At 39.7% G+C, this 20,376-nt stretch overlaps 40 non-coding genes across 40 annotated transcripts; all 40 read right to left on the reverse strand.

The window, feature by feature from the left end:
* Nucleotides 1-53: 53 nt before the first annotated feature.
* TRNAL-UAG (transfer RNA leucine (anticodon UAG)) lies at nucleotides 54-135 on the reverse strand. The gene has a single exon. It is a non-coding gene; the product is annotated as a tRNA-Leu (tRNA).
* Nucleotides 136-470: 335 nt separating this feature from the next.
* Nucleotides 471-552, reverse strand: TRNAL-AAG (transfer RNA leucine (anticodon AAG)). Its single transcript has one exon. It is a non-coding gene; the product is annotated as a tRNA-Leu (tRNA).
* A 335-nt stretch (nucleotides 553-887) lies between these two features.
* TRNAL-AAG (transfer RNA leucine (anticodon AAG)) lies at nucleotides 888-969 on the reverse strand. Its single transcript has one exon. It is a non-coding gene; the product is annotated as a tRNA-Leu (tRNA).
* Nucleotides 970-1,304: 335 nt separating this feature from the next.
* Nucleotides 1,305-1,386, reverse strand: TRNAL-UAG (transfer RNA leucine (anticodon UAG)). The gene has a single exon. It is a non-coding gene; the product is annotated as a tRNA-Leu (tRNA).
* Nucleotides 1,387-2,140: 754 nt separating this feature from the next.
* TRNAL-AAG (transfer RNA leucine (anticodon AAG)) lies at nucleotides 2,141-2,222 on the reverse strand. The gene has a single exon. It is a non-coding gene; the product is annotated as a tRNA-Leu (tRNA).
* A 743-nt stretch (nucleotides 2,223-2,965) lies between these two features.
* TRNAL-UAG (transfer RNA leucine (anticodon UAG)) lies at nucleotides 2,966-3,047 on the reverse strand. The gene has a single exon. It is a non-coding gene; the product is annotated as a tRNA-Leu (tRNA).
* Nucleotides 3,048-3,383: 336 nt separating this feature from the next.
* TRNAL-UAG (transfer RNA leucine (anticodon UAG)) lies at nucleotides 3,384-3,465 on the reverse strand. The gene has a single exon. It is a non-coding gene; the product is annotated as a tRNA-Leu (tRNA).
* A 335-nt stretch (nucleotides 3,466-3,800) lies between these two features.
* Nucleotides 3,801-3,882, reverse strand: TRNAL-AAG (transfer RNA leucine (anticodon AAG)). Its single transcript has one exon. It is a non-coding gene; the product is annotated as a tRNA-Leu (tRNA).
* Nucleotides 3,883-4,217: 335 nt separating this feature from the next.
* Nucleotides 4,218-4,299, reverse strand: TRNAL-AAG (transfer RNA leucine (anticodon AAG)). Its single transcript has one exon. It is a non-coding gene; the product is annotated as a tRNA-Leu (tRNA).
* Nucleotides 4,300-5,051: 752 nt separating this feature from the next.
* TRNAL-UAG (transfer RNA leucine (anticodon UAG)) lies at nucleotides 5,052-5,133 on the reverse strand. Its single transcript has one exon. It is a non-coding gene; the product is annotated as a tRNA-Leu (tRNA).
* A 335-nt stretch (nucleotides 5,134-5,468) lies between these two features.
* TRNAL-AAG (transfer RNA leucine (anticodon AAG)) lies at nucleotides 5,469-5,550 on the reverse strand. The gene has a single exon. It is a non-coding gene; the product is annotated as a tRNA-Leu (tRNA).
* Nucleotides 5,551-5,884: 334 nt separating this feature from the next.
* TRNAL-UAG (transfer RNA leucine (anticodon UAG)) lies at nucleotides 5,885-5,966 on the reverse strand. Its single transcript has one exon. It is a non-coding gene; the product is annotated as a tRNA-Leu (tRNA).
* Nucleotides 5,967-7,138: 1,172 nt separating this feature from the next.
* TRNAL-UAG (transfer RNA leucine (anticodon UAG)) lies at nucleotides 7,139-7,220 on the reverse strand. Its single transcript has one exon. It is a non-coding gene; the product is annotated as a tRNA-Leu (tRNA).
* A 336-nt stretch (nucleotides 7,221-7,556) lies between these two features.
* On the reverse strand, nucleotides 7,557-7,638 carry TRNAL-AAG (transfer RNA leucine (anticodon AAG)). The gene has a single exon. It is a non-coding gene; the product is annotated as a tRNA-Leu (tRNA).
* Nucleotides 7,639-8,389: 751 nt separating this feature from the next.
* Nucleotides 8,390-8,471, reverse strand: TRNAL-UAG (transfer RNA leucine (anticodon UAG)). The gene has a single exon. It is a non-coding gene; the product is annotated as a tRNA-Leu (tRNA).
* A 336-nt stretch (nucleotides 8,472-8,807) lies between these two features.
* Nucleotides 8,808-8,889, reverse strand: TRNAL-UAG (transfer RNA leucine (anticodon AAG)). The gene has a single exon. It is a non-coding gene; the product is annotated as a tRNA-Leu (tRNA).
* Nucleotides 8,890-9,225: 336 nt separating this feature from the next.
* Nucleotides 9,226-9,307, reverse strand: TRNAL-AAG (transfer RNA leucine (anticodon AAG)). Its single transcript has one exon. It is a non-coding gene; the product is annotated as a tRNA-Leu (tRNA).
* Nucleotides 9,308-9,641: 334 nt separating this feature from the next.
* On the reverse strand, nucleotides 9,642-9,723 carry TRNAL-UAG (transfer RNA leucine (anticodon AAG)). The gene has a single exon. It is a non-coding gene; the product is annotated as a tRNA-Leu (tRNA).
* Nucleotides 9,724-10,059: 336 nt separating this feature from the next.
* On the reverse strand, nucleotides 10,060-10,141 carry TRNAL-UAG (transfer RNA leucine (anticodon AAG)). Its single transcript has one exon. It is a non-coding gene; the product is annotated as a tRNA-Leu (tRNA).
* A 336-nt stretch (nucleotides 10,142-10,477) lies between these two features.
* Nucleotides 10,478-10,559, reverse strand: TRNAL-UAG (transfer RNA leucine (anticodon UAG)). The gene has a single exon. It is a non-coding gene; the product is annotated as a tRNA-Leu (tRNA).
* A 336-nt stretch (nucleotides 10,560-10,895) lies between these two features.
* Nucleotides 10,896-10,977, reverse strand: TRNAL-AAG (transfer RNA leucine (anticodon AAG)). Its single transcript has one exon. It is a non-coding gene; the product is annotated as a tRNA-Leu (tRNA).
* A 752-nt stretch (nucleotides 10,978-11,729) lies between these two features.
* On the reverse strand, nucleotides 11,730-11,811 carry TRNAL-UAG (transfer RNA leucine (anticodon AAG)). Its single transcript has one exon. It is a non-coding gene; the product is annotated as a tRNA-Leu (tRNA).
* Nucleotides 11,812-12,147: 336 nt separating this feature from the next.
* On the reverse strand, nucleotides 12,148-12,229 carry TRNAL-AAG (transfer RNA leucine (anticodon AAG)). Its single transcript has one exon. It is a non-coding gene; the product is annotated as a tRNA-Leu (tRNA).
* Nucleotides 12,230-12,980: 751 nt separating this feature from the next.
* On the reverse strand, nucleotides 12,981-13,062 carry TRNAL-UAG (transfer RNA leucine (anticodon AAG)). The gene has a single exon. It is a non-coding gene; the product is annotated as a tRNA-Leu (tRNA).
* A 336-nt stretch (nucleotides 13,063-13,398) lies between these two features.
* TRNAL-AAG (transfer RNA leucine (anticodon AAG)) lies at nucleotides 13,399-13,480 on the reverse strand. Its single transcript has one exon. It is a non-coding gene; the product is annotated as a tRNA-Leu (tRNA).
* Nucleotides 13,481-13,814: 334 nt separating this feature from the next.
* Nucleotides 13,815-13,896, reverse strand: TRNAL-UAG (transfer RNA leucine (anticodon UAG)). The gene has a single exon. It is a non-coding gene; the product is annotated as a tRNA-Leu (tRNA).
* A 336-nt stretch (nucleotides 13,897-14,232) lies between these two features.
* On the reverse strand, nucleotides 14,233-14,314 carry TRNAL-AAG (transfer RNA leucine (anticodon AAG)). Its single transcript has one exon. It is a non-coding gene; the product is annotated as a tRNA-Leu (tRNA).
* A 334-nt stretch (nucleotides 14,315-14,648) lies between these two features.
* TRNAL-UAG (transfer RNA leucine (anticodon AAG)) lies at nucleotides 14,649-14,730 on the reverse strand. The gene has a single exon. It is a non-coding gene; the product is annotated as a tRNA-Leu (tRNA).
* A 336-nt stretch (nucleotides 14,731-15,066) lies between these two features.
* On the reverse strand, nucleotides 15,067-15,148 carry TRNAL-AAG (transfer RNA leucine (anticodon AAG)). Its single transcript has one exon. It is a non-coding gene; the product is annotated as a tRNA-Leu (tRNA).
* Nucleotides 15,149-15,850: 702 nt separating this feature from the next.
* On the reverse strand, nucleotides 15,851-15,932 carry TRNAL-AAG (transfer RNA leucine (anticodon AAG)). Its single transcript has one exon. It is a non-coding gene; the product is annotated as a tRNA-Leu (tRNA).
* A 334-nt stretch (nucleotides 15,933-16,266) lies between these two features.
* Nucleotides 16,267-16,348, reverse strand: TRNAL-UAG (transfer RNA leucine (anticodon AAG)). Its single transcript has one exon. It is a non-coding gene; the product is annotated as a tRNA-Leu (tRNA).
* Nucleotides 16,349-16,684: 336 nt separating this feature from the next.
* Nucleotides 16,685-16,766, reverse strand: TRNAL-AAG (transfer RNA leucine (anticodon AAG)). Its single transcript has one exon. It is a non-coding gene; the product is annotated as a tRNA-Leu (tRNA).
* Nucleotides 16,767-17,100: 334 nt separating this feature from the next.
* TRNAL-UAG (transfer RNA leucine (anticodon AAG)) lies at nucleotides 17,101-17,182 on the reverse strand. The gene has a single exon. It is a non-coding gene; the product is annotated as a tRNA-Leu (tRNA).
* A 336-nt stretch (nucleotides 17,183-17,518) lies between these two features.
* Nucleotides 17,519-17,600, reverse strand: TRNAL-AAG (transfer RNA leucine (anticodon AAG)). Its single transcript has one exon. It is a non-coding gene; the product is annotated as a tRNA-Leu (tRNA).
* A 334-nt stretch (nucleotides 17,601-17,934) lies between these two features.
* Nucleotides 17,935-18,016, reverse strand: TRNAL-UAG (transfer RNA leucine (anticodon UAG)). Its single transcript has one exon. It is a non-coding gene; the product is annotated as a tRNA-Leu (tRNA).
* Nucleotides 18,017-18,352: 336 nt separating this feature from the next.
* TRNAL-AAG (transfer RNA leucine (anticodon AAG)) lies at nucleotides 18,353-18,434 on the reverse strand. Its single transcript has one exon. It is a non-coding gene; the product is annotated as a tRNA-Leu (tRNA).
* Nucleotides 18,435-18,769: 335 nt separating this feature from the next.
* TRNAL-UAG (transfer RNA leucine (anticodon UAG)) lies at nucleotides 18,770-18,851 on the reverse strand. Its single transcript has one exon. It is a non-coding gene; the product is annotated as a tRNA-Leu (tRNA).
* Nucleotides 18,852-19,186: 335 nt separating this feature from the next.
* Nucleotides 19,187-19,268, reverse strand: TRNAL-UAG (transfer RNA leucine (anticodon UAG)). Its single transcript has one exon. It is a non-coding gene; the product is annotated as a tRNA-Leu (tRNA).
* A 336-nt stretch (nucleotides 19,269-19,604) lies between these two features.
* Nucleotides 19,605-19,686, reverse strand: TRNAL-AAG (transfer RNA leucine (anticodon AAG)). The gene has a single exon. It is a non-coding gene; the product is annotated as a tRNA-Leu (tRNA).
* A 335-nt stretch (nucleotides 19,687-20,021) lies between these two features.
* Nucleotides 20,022-20,103, reverse strand: TRNAL-UAG (transfer RNA leucine (anticodon AAG)). Its single transcript has one exon. It is a non-coding gene; the product is annotated as a tRNA-Leu (tRNA).
* Nucleotides 20,104-20,376: the final 273 nt, after the last annotated feature.

Genomic DNA, 20,376 nt, shown 5'->3' on the forward strand with positions numbered 1-20,376 from the left:
AGAAATTGAATAACGGCAGCTTGAATGACAGTTGTGCAAAATACTCAACAACCTGGCAGCGGTGGGATTCGAACCCACGCCATCGAAATGACTGGTGCCTAAAACCAGCGCCTTAGACCGCTCGGCCACGCTACCCATAACTACTTTTCTAAAACAAGGCAATTACCCTGGAACAAAAGCATTTCATGTGTGTTTCGGTATTTACCGAGACGACTGAAGTGATATTTGTAACAGTGCAAAAGCCAATAATGAGAATACTATTTTCTGGGAATTTTTGACGCTGTAGTTACTCATTAAAATGTGTTCACCGGGTTTCATTTCGTCATCTAATCAGATTGTATGCACTGCTTAATTATTTGCCGTGAATATTTGTTGGATTTCAACATGCGAAATAAACATGTGCATAGTCGGAAACACTGAAATTGTATTATGCCAGCATAAATGACTGTTGTGCAAAATACTCAACAACCTGGCAGCGGTGGGATTCGAACCCACGCCATCGAAATGACTGGTGCCTTAAACCAGCGCCTTAGACCGCTCGGCCACGCTACCCATAATAACATTGCAAAAACGACACAATTACCCGGAAACACAAGCATTTCATGTGTGTTTGGGTATTTACCGAGACGACTGAAGTGATATTTGTAATAATGCAAATGCCGAAAATGCGAATACTATTTTCTGAGAATTTTTGACTCTGTGGTTACTCATTAAAATGTGTTCACCGGGTTTCATTTCATCATCTAATCAGATTGTATGCATTGCTTAGTTACTTGCCGTGAATATTTGTTTTATTTCAAAGTGCGACTAAAACATGTGCATAGCCGTATAAACAGAAATTGAATAACGGCAGCTTGAATGACAGTTGTGCAAAATACTCAACAACCTGGCAGCGGTGGGATTCGAACCCACGCCATCGAAATGACTGGTGCCTTAAACCAGCGCCTTAGACCGCTCGGCCACGCTACCCATAATTACTTTGCAAAAACAAGGCAATTACCCCGAAACACAAGCATTTCATGTGTGTTTCGGTATTTACCGAGACGACTGAAGTGATATTTGTAACAATGCATATGCCAAAAACGCGAATACTATTTTCTGGGAATTTTTGACGCTGTAGTTACTCATTAAAATGTGTTCACCGGGTTTCAATTCGTCATCTAATCAGATTGTATGCACTGCTTAATTATTTGCCGTGAATATTTGTTGGATTTCAACATGCGAAATAAACATGTGCATAGTCGTAAACACTGAAATTGTATTATGCCAGCATAAATGACTGTTGTGCAAAATACTAAACAACATGGCAGCGGTGGGATTCGAACCCACGCCATCGAAATGACTGGTGCCTAAAACCAGCGCCTTAGACCGCTCGGCCACGCTACCCATAATTACTTTACAAAAACAAGGCAATTACCCTGAAATACAAGCATTTCATGTGTGTTTCGGTATTTACCGAGACGACTGAAGTGATATTTGTAACAATGCAAAAGCCAAAAATGAGAATACTATTTTCTGGGAATTTTTGACGCTGTAGATACTCACTAAAATGACGTTCACCGAGTTTCATTTCATCATCTAATCAGACTGTATGCATTGCTTAGTTACTTGCCGTGAATATTTGTTTTATTTCTAAGTGCGACTAAAACATGTGCATAGTCGGAAACACTGAAATTGTATTATGCCAGCATAAATGACTGTTGTGCAAAATACTAAAGAACATGGCATCGGTGGGATTCGGACCCACGCCATAGGAATGACTGGTGCCTAAAACCAGCGCCTTAGACCGCTCGGCCACGCTACCCATAATTACTTTACTGAAACAAGGCAATTACCCTGGAACAAAAGCATTTCATGTGTATTTCGGTATTTACCGAGACGACTGAAGTGATATTTTTAACAATGCAAATGCCACAAATTCGAATACTATTTCCTGGGAATTGTTGACGCTGTAGATACTCACTAAAATGACGTTCACCGGGTTTCATTTCATCATCTAATCAGATTGTATGCATTGCTTAGTTACTTGCCGTGAATATTTGTTTTATTTCTAATTGCGACTAAAACATGTGCATAGCCGTATACACAGAAATTGAATTACGGCAGCTTGAATGACAGTTGTGCAAAATACTGAACAACCTGGCAGCGGTGGGATTCGAACCCGCGCCATCGAAATGACTGGTGCCTTAAACCAGCGCCTTAGACCGCTCGGCTACGCTACCCATAATTACTTTACAAAAACAAGGCAATTACCCTGAAATACAAGCATTTCATGTGTGTTTCGGTATTTACCGACACGACTGAAGTGATATTTGTAACAATGCAAAAGCCAAAAATGAGAATACTATTTTCTGGGAATTTTTGACGCTGTAGTTACTCATTAAAATGTGTTCACCGGGTTTCAATTCGTCATCTAATCAGATTGTATGCACTGCTTAATTATTTGCCGTGAATATTTGTTGGATTTCAACATGCGAAATAAACATGTGCATAGTCGTAAACACTGAAATTGTATTATGCCAGCATAAATGACTGTTCTGCAAAATACTAAACAACATGGCAGCGGTGGTATTCGAACCCACGCCAGCGAAATGACTGGTGCCTTAAACAAGCGCCTTTGACCGCTCGGCCACGCTACCCATAATAACACTGCAAAAACGACACAATTACCCGGAAACACAAGCATTTCATGTGTGTTTGGGTATTTACCGAGACGACTGAAGTGATATTTGTAATAATGCAAATGCCGAAAATGCGAATACTATTTTCTGAGAATTTTTGACTCTGTGGTTACTCATTAAAATGTGTTCACCGGGTTTCATTTCATCATCTAATCAGATTGTATGCATTGCTTAGTTACTTGCCGTGAATATTTGTTTTATTTTAAAGTGCGACTAAAACATGTGCATAGCCGTATACACAGAAATTGAATTACGGCAGCTTGAATGCAAAATACTAAACAACATGGCAGCAGTGGGATTCGAACCCACGCCATCGAAATGACTGGTGCCTAAAACCAGCGCCTTAGACCGCTCGGCCACGCTACCCATAACTACTTTACTAAAACAAGGCAATTACCCAGGAACAAAAGCATTTCATGTGTATTTCGGTATTTACCAAGACGACTGAAGTGATATTTTTAACAATGCAAATGCCACAAATTCGAATACTATTTCCTGGGAATTGTTGACGCTGTAGATACTCACTAAAATGACGTTCACCGGGTTTCATTTCATCATCTAATCAGATTGTATGCATTGCTTAGTTACTTGCCGTGAATATTTGTTTTATTTCTAAGTGCGACTAAAACATGTGCATAGCCGTATACACAGAAATTGAATAACGGCAGCTTGAATGACAGTTGTGCAAAATACTCAACAACCTGGCAGCGGTGGGATTCGAACCCACGCCATCGAAATGACTGGTGCCTAAAACCAGCGCCTTAGACCGCTCGGCCACGCTACCCATAACTACTTTTCTAAAACAAGGCAATTACCCTGGAACAAAAGCATTTCATGTGTGTTTCGGTATTTACCGAGACGACTGAAGTGATATTTGTAACAGTGCAAAAGCCAATAATGAGAATACTATTTTCTGGGAATTTTTGACGCTGTAGTTACTCATTAAAATGTGTTCACCGGGTTTCATTTCGTCATCTAATCAGATTGTATGCACTGCTTAATTATTTGCCGTGAATATTTGTTGGATTTCAACATGCGAAATAAACATGTGCATAGTCGGAAACACTGAAATTGTATTATGCCAGCATAAATGACTGTTGTGCAAAATACTCAACAACCTGGCAGCGGTGGGATTCGAACCCACGCCATCGAAATGACTGGTGCCTTAAACCAGCGCCTTAGACCGCTCGGCCACGCTACCCATAATAACATTGCAAAAACGACACAATTACCCGGAAACACAAGCATTTCATGTGTGTTTGGGTATTTACCGAGACGACTGAAGTGATATTTGTAATAATGCAAATGCCGAAAATGCGAATACTATTTTCTGAGAATTTTTGACTCTGTGGTTACTCATTAAAATGTGTTCACCGGGTTTCATTTCATCATCTAATCAGATTGTATGCATTGCTTAGTTACTTGCCGTGAATATTTGTTTTATTTCAAAGTGCGACTAAAACATGTGCATAGCCGTATAAACAGAAATTGAATAACGGCAGCTTGAATGACAGTTGTGCAAAATACTCAACAACCTGGCAGCGGTGGGATTCGAACCCACGCCATCGAAATGACTGGTGCCTTAAACCAGCGCCTTAGACCGCTCGGCCACGCTACCCATAATTACTTTGCAAAAACAAGGCAATTACCCCGAAACACAAGCATTTCATGTGTGTTTCGGTATTTACCGAGACGACTGAAGTGATATTTGTAACAATGCATATGCCAAAAACGCGAATACTATTTTCTGGGAATTTTTGACGCTGTAGTTACTCATTAAAATGTGTTCACCGGGTTTCATTTCGTCATCTAATCAGATTGTATGCACTGCTTAATTATTTGCCGTGAATATTTGTTGGATTTCAACATGCGAAATAAACATGTGCATAGTCGTAAACACTGAAATTGTATTATGCCAGCATAAATGACTGTTCTGCAAAATACTAAACAACATGGCAGCGGTGGTATTCGAACCCACGCCAGCGAAATGACTGGTGCCTTAAAAAAGCGCCTTTGACCGCTCGGCCACGCTACCCATAATAACATTGCAAAAACGACACAATTACCCGGAAACACAAGCATTTCATGTGTGTTTGGGTATTTACCGAGACGACTGAAGTGATATTTGTAATAATGCAAATGCCGAAAATGCGAATACTATTTTCTGAGAATTTTTGACTCTGTGGTTACTCATTAAAATGTGTTCACCGGGTTTCATTTCATCATCTAATCAGATTGTATGCATTGCTTAGTTACTTGCCGTGAATATTTGTTTTATTTTAAAGTGCGACTAAAACATGTGCATAGCCGTATACACAGAAATTGAATTACGGCAGCTTGAATGACAGTTGTGCAAAATACTAAACAACATGGCAGCGGTGGGATTCGAACCCACGCCATCGAAATGACTGGTGCCTAAAACCAGCGCCTTAGACCGCTCGGCCACGCTACCCATAACTACTTTACTAAAACAAGGCAATTACCCTGGAACAAAAGCATTTCATGTGTATTTCAGTATTTACCGAGACGACTGAAGTGATATTTTTAACAATGCAAAGGCCACAAATTCGAATACTATTTCCTGGGAATTTTTGACTCTGTGGTTACTCATTAAAATGTGTTCACCGGGTTTCATTTCATCATCTAATCAGATTGTATGCATTGCTTAGTTACTTGCCGTGAATATTTGTTTTATTTCTAAGTGCGACTAAAACATGTGCATAGTCGGAAACACTGAAATTGTATTATGCCAGCATAAATGACTGTTGTGCAAAATACTGAACAACCTGGCAGCGGTGGGATTCGAACCCACGCCATCGAAATGACTGGTGCCTTAAACCAGCGCCTTAGACCGCTCGGCCACGCTACCCATAATTACTTTACAAAAACTAGGCAATTACCCTGAAATACAAGCATTTCATGTGTGTTTCGGTATTTACCGAGACGACTGAAGTGATATTTGTAACAATGCAAAAGCCAAAAATGAGAATACTATTTTCTGGGAATTTTTGACGCTGTAGTTACTCATTAAATGTGTTCACCAGGTTTCATTTCATCATCTAATCAGATTGTATGCACTGCTTAATTATTTGCCGTGAATATTTGTTGGATTTCAACATGCGAAATAAACATGTGCATAGTCGTAAACACTGAAATTGTATTATGCCAGCATAAATGACTGTTGTGCAAAATACTAAACAACATAGCAGCGGTGGGATTCGAACCCACGCCATCGAAATGACTGGTGCCTAAAACCAGCGCCTTAGACCGCTCGGCCACGCTACCCATAATTACTTTACAAAAACAAGGCAATTACCCTGAAATACAAGCATTTCATGTGTGTTTCGGTATTTACCGAGACGACTAAAGTGATATTTGTAACAATGCAAAAGCCAAAAATGAGAATACTATTTTCTGGGAATTTTTGACGCTGTAGATACTCACTAAAATGACGTTCACCGAGTTTCATTTCATCATCTAATCAGACTGTATGCATTGCTTAGTTACTTGCCGTGAATATTTGTTTTATTTCTAAGTGCGACTAAAACATGTGCATAGTCGGAAACACTGAAATTGTATTATGCCAGCATAAATGACTGTTGTGCAAAATACTAAAGAACATGGCATCGGTGGGATTCGGACCCACGCCATAGGAATGACTGGTGCCTAAAACCAGCGCCTTAGACCGCTCGGCCACGCTACCCATAATTACTTTACTGAAACAAGGCAATTACCCTGGAACAAAAGCATTTCATGTGTATTTCGGTATTTACCGAGACGACTGAAGTGATATTTTTAACAATGCAAATGCCACAAATTCGAATACTATTTCCTGGGAATTGTTGACGCTGTAGATACTCACTAAAATGACGTTCACCGGGTTTCATTTCATCATCTAATCAGATTGTATGCATTGCTTAGTTACTTGCCGTGAATATTTGTTTTATTTCTAAGTGCGACTAAAACATGTGCATAGCCGTATACACAGAAATTGAATTACGGCAGCTTGAATGACAGTTGTGCAAAATACTAAACAACATGGCAGCGGTGGTATTCGAACCCACGCCATCGAAATAACTGGTGCCTAAAACCAGCGCCTTAAACCGCTCGGCCACGCAACCCGTAATTACTTTACTAAAACAAGGCAATTACCCTGAAACAAAAGCATTTCATGTGTGTTTCGGTATTTACCGAGACGACTGAAGTGATATTTTTAACAATGCAAATGCCACAAATTCGAATACAATTTCCTGGGAATTGTTGACGTTGTAGATACTCACTAAAATGACGTTCACCGGGTTTCATTTCATCATCTAATCAGATTGTACGCATTGCTTAGTTACTTGCCGTGAATATTTGTTTTATTTCAAAGTGCGACGAAAACATGTGCATAGCCGTATACACAGAAATTGAATTACGGCAGCTTGAAGGACAGTTGTGCAAAATACTGAACAACATGGCAGCGGTGGTATTCGAACCCACGCCATCGAAATAACTGGTGCCTAAAACCAGCGCCTTAAACCGCTCGGCCACGCTACCCGTAATTACTTTACTAAAACAAGGCAATTACCCTGAAACAAAAGCATTTCATGTGTGTTTCGGTATTTACCGAGACGACTGAAGTGATATTTTTAACAATGCAAATACCACAAATTCGAATACTATTTCCTGGGAATTGTTGACGCTGTAGATACTCACTAAAATGACGTTCACCGGGTTTCATTTCATCATCTAATCAGATTGTACGCATTGCTTAGTTACTTGCCGTGAATATTTGTTTTATTTCAAAGTGCGACGAAAACATGTGCATAGCCGTATACACAGAAATTGAATAACGGCAGCTTGAAGGACAGTTGTGCAAAATACTGAACAACCTGGCAGCGGTGGGATTCGAACCCACGCCATCGAAATGACTGGTGCCTTAAACCAGCGCTTTAGACCGCTCGGCCACGCTACCCATAATTACTTTACAAAAACAAGGCAATTACCCTGAAATATAAGCATTTCATGTGTGTTTCGGTATTTACCGAGACGACTGAAGTGATATTTGTAACAATGCAAAAGCCAAAAATGAGAATACTATTTTCTGGGAATTTTTGACGCTGTAGTTACTCATTAAATGTGTTCACCATGTTTCATTTCATCATCTAATCAGATTGTATGCACTGCTTAATTATTTGCCGTGAATATTTGTTGGATTTCAACATGCGAAATAAACATGTGCATAGTCGTAAACACTGAAATTGTATTATGCCAGCATAAATGACTGTTCTGCAAAATACTAAACAACATGGCAGCGGTGGTATTCGAACCCACGCCAGCGAAATGACTGGTGCCTTAAACAAGCGCCTTTGACCGCTCGGCCACGCTACCCATAATAACATTGCAAAAACGACACAATTACCCGGAAACACAAGCATTTCATGTGTGTTTGGGTATTTACCGAGACGACTGAAGTGATATTTGTAATAATGCAAATGCCGAAAATGCGAATACTATTTTCTGAGAATTTTTGACTCTGTGGTTACTCATTAAAATGTGTTCACCGGGTTTCATTTCATCATCTAATCAGATTGTATGCATTGCTTAGTTACTTGCCGTGAATATTTGTTTTATTTTAAAGTGCGACTAAAACATGTGCATAGCCGTATGCACAGAAATTGAATTACGGCAGCTTGAATGACAGTTGTGCAAAATACTAAACAACATGGCAGCGGTGGGATTCGAACCCACGCCATCGAAATGACTGGTGCCTAAAACCAACGCCTTAGACCGCTCGGCCACGCTACCCATAACTACTTTACTAAAACAAGGCAATTACCCAGGAACAAAAGCATTTCATGTGTATTTCGGTATTTACCAAGACGACTGAAGTGATATTTTTAACAATGCAAATGCCACAAATTCGAATACTATTTCCTGGGAATTGTTGACGCTGTAGATACTCACTAAAATGACGTTCACCGGGTTTCATTTCATCATCTAATCAGACTGTATGCATTGCTTAGTTACTTGCCGTGAATATTTGTTTTATTTCTAAGTGCGACTAAAACATGTGCATAGTCGGAAACACTGAAATTGTATTATGCCAGCATAAATGACTGTTGTGCAAAATAATAAAGAACATGGCATCGGTGGGATTCGAACCCACGCCATCGAAATGACTGGTGCCTAAAACCAGCGCCTTAAACCGCTCGGCCACGCTACCCGTAATTACTTTACTAAAACAAGGCAATTACCCTGAAACAAAAGCATTTCATGTGTGTTTCGGTATTTACCGAGACGACTGAAGTGATATTTTTAACAATGCAAATACCACAAATTCGAATACTATTTCCTGGGAATTGTTGACGCTGTAGATACTCACTAAAATGACGTTCACCGGGTTTCATTTCATCATCTAATCAGATTGTACGCATTGCTTAGTTACTTGCCGTGAATATTTGTTTTATTTCAAAGTGCGACGAAAACATGTGCATAGCCGTATACACAGAAATTGAATAACGGCAGCTTGAAGGACAGTTGTGCAAAATACTGAACAACCTGGCAGCGGTGGGATTCGAACCCACGCCATCGAAATGACTGGTGCCTTAAACCAGCGCCTTAGACCGCTCGGCCACGCTACCCATAATTACTTTACAAAAACAAGGCAATTACCCTGAAATACAAGCATTTCATGTGTGTTTCGGTATTTACCGAGACGACTGAAGTGATATTTGTAACAATGCAAAAGCCAAAAATGAGAATACTATTTTCTGGGAATTTTTGACGCTGTAGTTACTCATTAAATGTGTTCACCAGGTTTCATTTCATCATCTAATCAGATTGTATGCACTGCTTAATTATTTGCCGTGAATATTTGTTGGATTTCAACATGCGAAATAAACATGTGCATAGTCGTAAACACTGAAATTGTATTATGCCAGCATAAATGACTGTTGTGCAAAATACTAAACAACATGGCGGCGGTGGGATTCGAACCCACGCCATCGAAATGACTGGTGCCTAAAACCAGCGCCTTAGACCGCTCGGCCACGCTACCCATAATTACTTTACAAAAACAAGGCAATTACCCTGAAATACAAGCATTTCATGTGTGTTTCGGTATTTACCGAGACGACTGAAGTGATATTTGTAACAATGCAAAAGCCAAAAATGAGAATACTATTTTCTGGGAATTTTTGACGCTGTAGATACTCACTAAAATGACGTTCACCGAGTTTCATTTCATCATCTAATCAGACTGTATGCATTGCTTAGTTACTTGCCGTGAATATTTGTTTTATTTCTAAGTGCGACTAAAACATGTGCATAGTCGGAAACACTGAAATTGTATTATGCCAGCATAAATGACTGTTGTGCAAAATACTAAAGAACATGGCATCGGTGGGATTCGAACCCACGCCATAGGAATGACTGGTGCCTAAAACCAGCGCCTTAGACCGTTCGGCCACGCTACCCATAATTACTTTACTGAAACAAGGCAATTACCCTGGAACAAAAGCATTTCATGTGTATTTCGGTATTTACCGAGACGACTGAAGTGATATTTTTAACAATGCAAATGCCACAAATTCGAATACTATTTCCTGGGAATTGTTGACGCTGTAGATACTCACTAAAATGACGTTCACCGGGTTTCATTTCATCATCTAATCAGATTGTATGCATTGCTTAGTTACTTGCCGTGAATATTTGTTTTATTTCTAAGTGCGACTAAAACATGTGCATAGCCGTATACACAGAAATTGAATTACGGCAGCTTGAATGACAGTTGTGCAAAATACTAAACAACATGGCAGCGGTGGTATTCGAACCCACGCCATCGAAATAACTGGTGCCTAAAACCAGCGCCTTAAACCGCTCGGCCACGCTACCCGTAATTACTTTACTAAAACAAGGCAATTACCCTGAAACAAAAGCATTTCATGTGTGTTTCGGTATTTACCGAGACGACTGAAGTGATATTTTTAACAATGCAAATGCCACAAATTCGAATACAATTTCCTGGGAATTGTTGACGTTGTAGATACTCACTAAAATGACGTTCACCGGGTTTAATTTCATCATCTAATCAGATTGTACGCATTGCTTAGTTACTTGCCGTGAATATTTGTTTTATTTCAAAGTGCGACGAAAACATGTGCATAGCCGTATACACAGAAATTGAATAACGGCAGCTTGAAGGACAGTTGTGCAAAATACTGAACAACCTGGCAGCGGTGGGATTCGAACCCACGCCATCGAAATGACTGGTTCCTTAAACCAGCGCCTTAGACCGCTCGGCCACGATACCCATAATTACTTTACAAAAACAAGGCAATTACCCTGAAATACAAGCATTTCATGTGTGTTTCGGTATTTACCGAGACGACTGAAGTGATATTTGTAACAATGCAAAAGCCAAAAATGAGAATACAATTTTCTGGGAATTTTTGACGCTGTAGTTACTCATTAAATGTGTTCACCGGGTATCATTTCATCACCTAATCAGATTGTATGCACTGCTTAATTATTTGCCGTGAATATTTGTTGGATTTCAACATGCGAAATAAACATGTGCATAGTCGTAAACACTGAAATTGTATTATGCCAGCATAAATGACTGTTGTGCAAAATACTAAACAACATGGCAGCGGTGGTATTCGAACCCACGCCATCGAAATAACTGGTGCCTAAAACCAGCGCCTTAAACCGCTCGGCCACGCAACCCGTAATTACTTTACTAAAACAAGGCAATTACCCTGAAACAAAAGCATTTCATGTGTGTTTTGGTATTTACCGAGACGACTGAAGTGATATTTTTAACAATGCAAATGCCACAAATTCGAATACAATTTCCTGGGAATTGTTGACGTTGTAGATACTCACTAAAATGACGTTCACCGGGTTTCATTTCATCATCTAATCAGATTGTACGCATTGCTTAGTTACTTGCCGTGAATATTTGTTTTATTTCAAAGTGCGACGAAAACATGTGCATAGCCGTATACACAGAAATTGAATTACGGCAGCTTGAAGGACAGTTGTGCAAAATACTGAACAACATGGCAGCGGTGGTATTCGAACCCACGCCATCGAAATAACTGGTGCCTAAAACCAGCGCCTTAAACCGCTCGGCCACGCTACCCGTAATTACTTTACTAAAACAAGGCAATTACCCTGAAACAAAAGCATTTCATGTGTGTTTCGGTATTTACCGAGACGACTGAAGTGATATTTTTAACAATGCAAATACCACAAATTCGAATACTATTTCCTGGGAATTGTTGACGCTGTAGATACTCACTAAAATGACGTTCACCGGGTTTCATTTCATCATCTAATCAGATTGTACGCATTGCTTAGTTACTTGCCGTGAATATTTGTTTTATTTCAAAGTGCGACGAAAACATGTGCATAGCCGTATACACAGAAATTGAATAACGGCAGCTTGAAGGACAGTTGTGCAAAATACTGAACAACCTGGCAGCGGTGGGATTCGAACCCACGCCATCGAAATGACTGGTGCCTTAAACCAGCGCTTTAGACCGCTCGGCCACGCTACCCATAATTACTTTACAAAAACAAGGCAATTACCCTGAAATACAAGCATTTCATGTGTGTTTCGGTATTTACCGAGACGACTGAAGTGATATTTGTAACAATGCAAAAGCCAAAAATGAGAATACTATTTTCTGGGAATTTTTGACGCTGTAGTTACTCATTAAATGTGTTCACCAGGTTTCATTTCATCATCTAATCAGATTGTATGCACTGCTTAATTATTTGCCGTGAATATTTGTTGGATTTCAACATGCGAAATAAACATGTGCATAGTCGTAAACACTGAAATTGTATTATGCCAGCATAAATGACTGTTCTGCAAAATACTAAACAACATGGCAGCGGTGGTATTCGAACCCACGCCAGCGAAATGACTGGTGCCTTAAACAAGCGCCTTTGACCGCTCGGCCACGCTACCCATAATAACATTGCAAAAACGACACAATTACCCGGAAACACAAGCATTTCATGTGTGTTTGGGTATTTACCGAGACGACTGAAGTGATATTTGTAATAATGCAAATGCCGAAAATGCGAATACTATTTTCTGAGAATTTTTGACTCTGTGGTTACTCATTAAAATGTGTTCACCGGGTTTCATTTCATCATCTAATCAGATTGTATGCATTGCTTAGTTACTTGCCGTGAATATTTGTTTTATTTTAAAGTGCGACTAAAACATGTGCATAGCCGTATGCACAGAAATTGAATTACGGCAGCTTGAATGACAGTTGTGCAAAATACTAAACAACATGGCAGCGGTGGGATTCGAACCCACGCCATCGAAATGACTGGTGCCTAAAACCAACGCCTTAGACCGCTCGGCCACGCTACCCGTAATTACTTTACTAAAACAAGGCAATTACCCTGAAACAAAAGCATTTCATGTGTGTTTCGGTATTTACCGAGACGACTGAAGTGATATTTTTAACAATGCAAATGCCACAAATTCGAATACAATTTCCTGGGAATTGTTGACGTTGTAGATACTCACTAAAATGACGTTCACCGGGTTTAATTTCATCATCTAATCAGATTGTACGCATTGCTTAGTTACTTGCCGTGAATATTTGTTTTATTTCAAAGTGCGACGAAAACATGTGCATAGCCGTATACACAGAAATTGAATAACGGCAGCTTGAAGGACAGTTGTGCAAAATACTGAACAACCTGGCAGCAGTGGGATTCGAACCCACGCCATCGAAATGACTGGTTCCTTAAACCAGCGCCTTAGACCGCTCGGCCACGATACCCATAATTACTTTACAAAAACAAGGCAATTACCCTGAAATACAAGCATTTCATGTGTGTTTCGGTGTTTACCGAGACGACTGAAGTGATATTTGTAACAATGCAAAAGCCAAAAATGAGAATACAATTTTCTGGGAATTTTTGACGCTGTAGTTACTCATTAAATGTGTTCACCGGGTATCATTTCATCACCTAATCAGATTGTATGCACTGCTTAATTATTTGCCGTGAATATTTGTTGGATTTCAACATGCGAAATAAACATGTGCATAGTCGTAAACACTGAAATTGTATTATGCCAGCATAAATGACTGTTGTGCAAAATACTAAACAACATGGCAGCGGTGGTATTCGAACCCACGCCATCGAAATGACTGGTGCCTAAAACCAGCGCCTTAAACCGCTCGGCCACGCTACCCGTAATTACTTTACTAAAACAAGGCAATTACCCTGAAACAAAAGCATTTCATGTGTGTTTCGGTATTTACCGAGACGACTGAAGTGATATTTTTAAAAATGCAAATGCCACAAATTCGAATACTATTTCCTGGGAATTGTTGACGCTGTAGATACTCACTAAAATGACGTTCACCGGGTTTCATTTCATCATCTAATCAGATTGTATGCATTGCTTAGTTACTTGCCGTGAATATTTGTTTTATTTCAAAGTGCGACTAAAACATGTGCATAGCCGTATACACAGAAATTGAATAACGGCAGCTTGAAGGACAGTTGTGCAAAATACTGAACAACCTGGCAGCGGTGGGATTCGAACCCACGCCATCGAAATGACTGGTTCCTTAAACCAGCGCCTTAGACCGCTCGGCCACGATACCCAGAATTACTTTACAAAAACAAGGCAATTACCCTGAAATACAAGCATTTCATGTGTGTTTCGGTATTTACCGAGACGACTGAAGTGATATTTGTAACAATGCAAAAGCCAAAAATGAGAATACAATTTTCTGGGAATTTTTGACGCTGTAGTTACTCATTAAATGTGTTCACCGGGTATCATTTCATCACCTAATCAGATTGTATGCACTGCTTAATTATTTGCCGTGAATATTTGTTGGATTTCAACATGCGAAATAAACATGTGCATAGTCGTAAACACTGAAATTGTATTATGCCAGCATAAATGACTGTTGTGCAAAATACTAAACAACATGGCAGCGGTGGTATTCGAACCCACGCCATCGAAATGACTGGTGCCTAAAACCAGCGCCTTAAACCGCTCGGCCACGCTACCCGTAATTACTTTACTAAAACAAGGCAATTACCCTGAAACAAAAGCATTTCATGTGTGTTTCGGTATTTACCGAGACGACTGAAGTGATATTTTTAAAAATGCAAATGCCACAAATTCGAATACTATTTCCTGGGAATTGTTGACGCTGTAGATACTCACTAAAATGACGTTCACCGGGTTTCATTTCATCATCTAATCAGATTGTATGCATTGCTTAGTTACTTGCCGTGAATATTTGTTTTATTTCAAAGTGCGACTAAAACATGTGCATAGCCGTATACACAGAAATTGAATAACGGCAGCTTGAATGACAGTTGTGCAAAATACTCAACAACCTGGCAGCGGTGGGATTTGAACCCACGCCATCGAAATGACTGGTGCCTTAAACCATCGCCTTAGACCGCTCGGCCACGCTACCCATAATTACTTTGCAAAAACAAGGCAATTATCCCGAAACACAAGCATTTCATGTGTGTTTCGGTATTTACCGAGACGACTGAAGTGATATTTGTAATAATGCAAATGCCGAAAATGCGAATACTATTTTCTGAGAATTTTTGACTCTGTGGTTACTCATTAAAATGTGTTCACCGGGTTTCATTTCATCATCTAATCAGATTGTATGCATTGCTTAGTTACTTGCCGTGAATATTTGTTTTATTTTAAAGTGCGACTAAAACATGTGCATAGCCGTATACACAGAAATTGAATTACGGCAGCTTGAATGACAGTTGTGCAAAATACTAAACAACATGGCAGCGGTGGGATTCGAACCCACGCTACCCGTAATTACTTTACTAAAACAAGGCAATTACCCTGAAACAAAAGCATTTCATGTGTGTTTCGGTATTTACCGAGACGACTGAAGTGATATTTTTAACAATGCAAATGCCACAAATTCGAATACAATTTCCTGGGAATTGTTGACGTTGTAGATACTCACTAAAATGACGTTCACCGGGTTTAATTTCATCATCTAATCAGATTGTACGCATTGCTTAGTTACTTGCCGTGAATATTTGTTTTATTTCAAAGTGCGACGAAAACATGTGCATAGCCGTATACACAGAAATTGAATAACGGCAGCTTGAAGGACAGTTGTGCAAAATACTGAACAACCTGGCAGCGGTGGGATTCGAACCCACGCCATCGAAATGACTGGTTCCTTAAACCAGCGCCTTAGACCGCTCGGCCACGATACCCATAATTACTTTACAAAAACAAGGCAATTACCCTGAAATACAAGCATTTCATGTGTGTTTCGGTATTTACCGAGACGACTGAAGTGATATTTGTAACAATGCAAAAGCCAAAAATGAGAATACAATTTTCTGGGAATTTTTGACGCTGTAGTTACTCATTAAATGTGTTCACCGGGTATCATTTCATCACCTAATCAGATTGTATGCACTGCTTAATTATTTGCCGTGAATATTTGTTGGATTTCAACATGCGAAATAAACATGTGCATAGTCGTAAACACTGAAATTGTATTATGCCAGCATAAATGACTGTTGTGCAAAATACTAAACAACATGGCAGCGGTGGTATTCGAACCCACGCCATCGAAATGACTGGTGCCTAAAACCAGCGCCTTAAACCGCTCGGCCACGCTACCCGTAATTACTTTACTAAAACAAGGCAATTACCCTGAAACAAAAGCATTTCATGTGTGTTTCGGTATTTACCGAGACGACTGAAGTGATATTTTTAAAAATGCAAATGCCACAAATTCGAATACTATTTCCTGGGAATTGTTGACGCTGTAGATACTCACTAAAATGACGTTCACCGGGTTTCATTTCATCATCTAATCAGATTGTATGCATTGCTTAGTTACTTGCCGTGAATATTTGTTTTATTTCAAAGTGCGACTAAAACATGTGCATAGCCGTATACACAGAAATTGAATAACGGCAGCTTGAAGGACAGTTGTGCAAAATACTGAACAACCTGGCAGCGGTGGGATTCGAACCCACGCCATCGAAATGACTGGTTCCTTAAACCAGCGCCTTAGACCGCTCGGCCACGATACCCATAATTACTTTACAAAAACAAGGCAATTACCCTGAAATACAAGCATTTCATGTGTGTTTCGGTATTTACCGAGACGACTGAAGTAATATTTGTAACAATGCAAAAGCCAAAAATGAGAATACAATTTTCTGGGAATTTTTGACGCTGTAGTTACTCATTAAATGTGTTCACCGGGTATCATTTCATCACCTAATCAGATTGTATGCACTGCTTAATTATTTGCCGTGAATATTTGTTGGATTTCAACATGCGAAATAAACATGTGCATAGTCGTAAACACTGAAATTGTATTATGCCAGCATAAATGACTGTTGTGCAAAATACTAAACAACATGGCAGCGGTGGTATTCGAACCCACGCCATCGAAATGACTGGTGCCTAAAACCAGCGCCTTAAACCGCTCGGCCACGCTACCCGTAATTACTTTACTAAAACAAGGCAATTACCCTGAAACAAAAGCATTTCATGTGTGTTTCGGTATTTACCGAGACGACTGAAGTGATATTTTTAAAAATGCAAATGCCACAAATTCGAATACTATTTCCTGGGAATTGTTGACGCTGTAGATACTCACTAAAATGACGTTCACCGGGTTTCATTTCATCATCTAATCAGATTGTATGCATTGCTTAGTTACTTGCCGTGAATATTTGTTTTATTTCAAAGTGCGACTAAAACATGTGCATAGCCGTATACACAGAAATTGAATAACGGCAGCTTGAAGGACAGTTGTGCAAAATACTGAACAACCTGGCAGCGGTGGGATTCGAACCCACGCCATCGAAATGACTGGTTCCTTAAACCAGCGCCTTAGACCGCTCGGCCACGATACCCATAATTACTTTACAAAAACAAGGCAATTACCCTGAAATACAAGCATTTCATGTGTGTTTCGGTATTTACCGAGACGACTGAAGTGATATTTGTAACAATGCAAAAGCCAAAAATGAGAATACAATTTTCTGGGAATTTTTGACGCTGTAGTTACTCATTAAATGTGTTCACCGGGTATCATTTCATCACCTAATCAGATTGTATGCACTGCTTAATTATTTGCCGTGAATATTTGTTGGATTTCAACATGCGAAATAAACATGTGCATAGTCGTAAACACTGAAATTGTATTATGCCAGCATAAATGACTGTTGTGCAAAATACTAAACAACATGGCAGCGGTGGTATTCGAACCCACGCCATCGAAATGACTGGTGCCTAAAACCAGCGCCTTAAACCGCTCGGCCACGCTACCCGTAATTACTTTACTAAAACAAGGCAATTACCCTGAAACAAAAGCATTTCATGTGTGTTTCGGTATTTACCGAGACGACTGAAGTGATATTTTTAAAAATGCAAATGCCACAAATTCGAATACTATTTCCTGGGAATTGTTGACGCTGTAGATACTCACTAAAATGACGTTCACCGGGTTTCATTTCATCATCTAATCAGATTGTATGCATTGCTTAGTTACTTGCCGTGAATATTTGTTTTATTTCAAAGTGCGACTAAAACATGTGCATAGCCGTATACACAGAAATTGAATAACGGCAGCTTGAATGACAGTTGTGCAAAATACTCAACAACCTGGCAGCGGTGGGATTTGAACCCACGCCATCGAAATGACTGGTGCCTTAAACCATCGCCTTAGACCGCTCGGCCACGCTACCCATAATTACTTTGCAAAAACAAGGCAATTATCCCGAAACACAAGCATTTCATGTGTGTTTCGGTATTTACCGAGACGACTGAAGTGATATTTGTAATAATGCAAATGCCGAAAATGCGAATACTATTTTCTGAGAATTTTTGACTCTGTGGTTACTCATTAAAATGTGTTCACCGGGTTTCATTTCATCATCTAATCAGATTGTATGCATTGCTTAGTTACTTGCCGTGAATATTTGTTTTATTTTAAAGTGCGACTAAAACATGTGCATAGCCGTATACACAGAAATTGAATTACGGCAGCTTGAATGACAGTTGTGCAAAATACTAAACAACATGGCAGCGGTGGGATTCGAACCCACGCCATCGAAATGACTGGTGCCTAAAACCAGCGCCTTAGACCGCTCGGCCACGCTACCCATAACTACTTTACTAAAACAAGGCAATTACCCTGGAACAAAAGCATTTCATGTGTGTTTCGGTATTTACCGAGACGACTGAAGTGATATTTGTAACAGTGCAAAAGCCAATAATGAGAATACTATTTTCTGGGAATTTTTGACGCTGTAGTTACTCATTAAAATGTGTTCACCGGGTTTCATTTCGTCATCTAATCAGATTGTATGCACTGCTTAATTATTTGCCGTGAATATTTGTTGGATTTCAACATGCGAAATAAACATGTGCATAGTCGGAAACACTGAAATTGTATTATGCCAGCATAAATGACTGTTGTGCAAAATACTAAACAACATGGCAGCGGTGGGATTCGAACCCACGCCATCGGAATGACTGGTGCCTAAAACCAGCGCCTTAGACCACTCGGCCACGCTACCCATAATTACTTTTCTAAAACAAGGCAATTACCCTGGAACAAAAGCATTTCATGTGTATTTCGGTATTTACCGAGACGACTGAAGTGATATTTTTAAAAATGCAAATGCCACAAATTCGAATACTATTTCCTGGGAATTGTTGACGCTGTAGATACTCACTAAAATGACGTTCACCGGGTTTCATTTCATCATCTAATCAGATTGTATGCATTGCTTAGTTACTTGCCGTGAATATTTGTTTTATTTCAAAGTGCGACTAAAACATGTGCATAGCCGTATACACAGAAATTGAATAACGGCAGCTTGAATGACAGTTGTGCAAAATACTCAACAACCTGGCAGCGGTGGGATTTGAACCCACGCCATCGAAATGACTGGTGCCTTAAACCATCGCCTTAGACCGCTCGGCCACGCTACCCATAATTACTTTGCAAAAACAAGGCAATTATCCCGAAACACAAGCATTTCATGTGTGTTTCGGTATTTACCGAGACGACTGAAGTGATATTTGTAATAATGCAAATGCCGAAAATGCGAATACTATTTTCTGAGAATTTTTGACTCTGTGGTTACTCATTAAAATGTGTTCACCGGGTTTCATTTCATCATCTAATCAGATTGTATGCATTGCTTAGTTACTTGCCGTGAATATTTGTTTTATTTTAAAGTGCGACTAAAACATGTGCATAGCCGTATACACAGAAATTGAATTACGGCAGCTTGAATGACAGTTGTGCAAAATACTAAACAACATGGCAGCGGTGGGATTCGAACCCACGCCATCGAAATGACTGGTGCCTAAAACCAGCGCCTTAGACCGCTCGGCCACGTTACCCATAATTACTTTGCAAAAACAAGGCAATTACCCCGAAACACAAGCATTTCATGTGTGTTTCGGTATTTACCGAGACGACTGAAGTGATATTTGTAACAATGCAAATGCCAAAAACGCGAATACTATTTTCTGGGAATTTTTGACGCTGTAGTTACTCATTAAAATGTGTTCACCGGGTTTCATTTCGTCATCTAATCAGATTGTATGCACTGCTTAATTATTTGCCGTGAATATTTGTTGGATTTCAACATGCGAAATAAACATGTGCATAGT

The sequence above is a fragment of the Saccoglossus kowalevskii genome, chromosome 8 (genome assembly GCF_978046115.1).
Source record: "Saccoglossus kowalevskii chromosome 8, keSacKowa6.1, whole genome shotgun sequence".
Lineage (NCBI taxonomy): Eukaryota > Metazoa > Hemichordata > Enteropneusta > Harrimaniidae > Saccoglossus > Saccoglossus kowalevskii.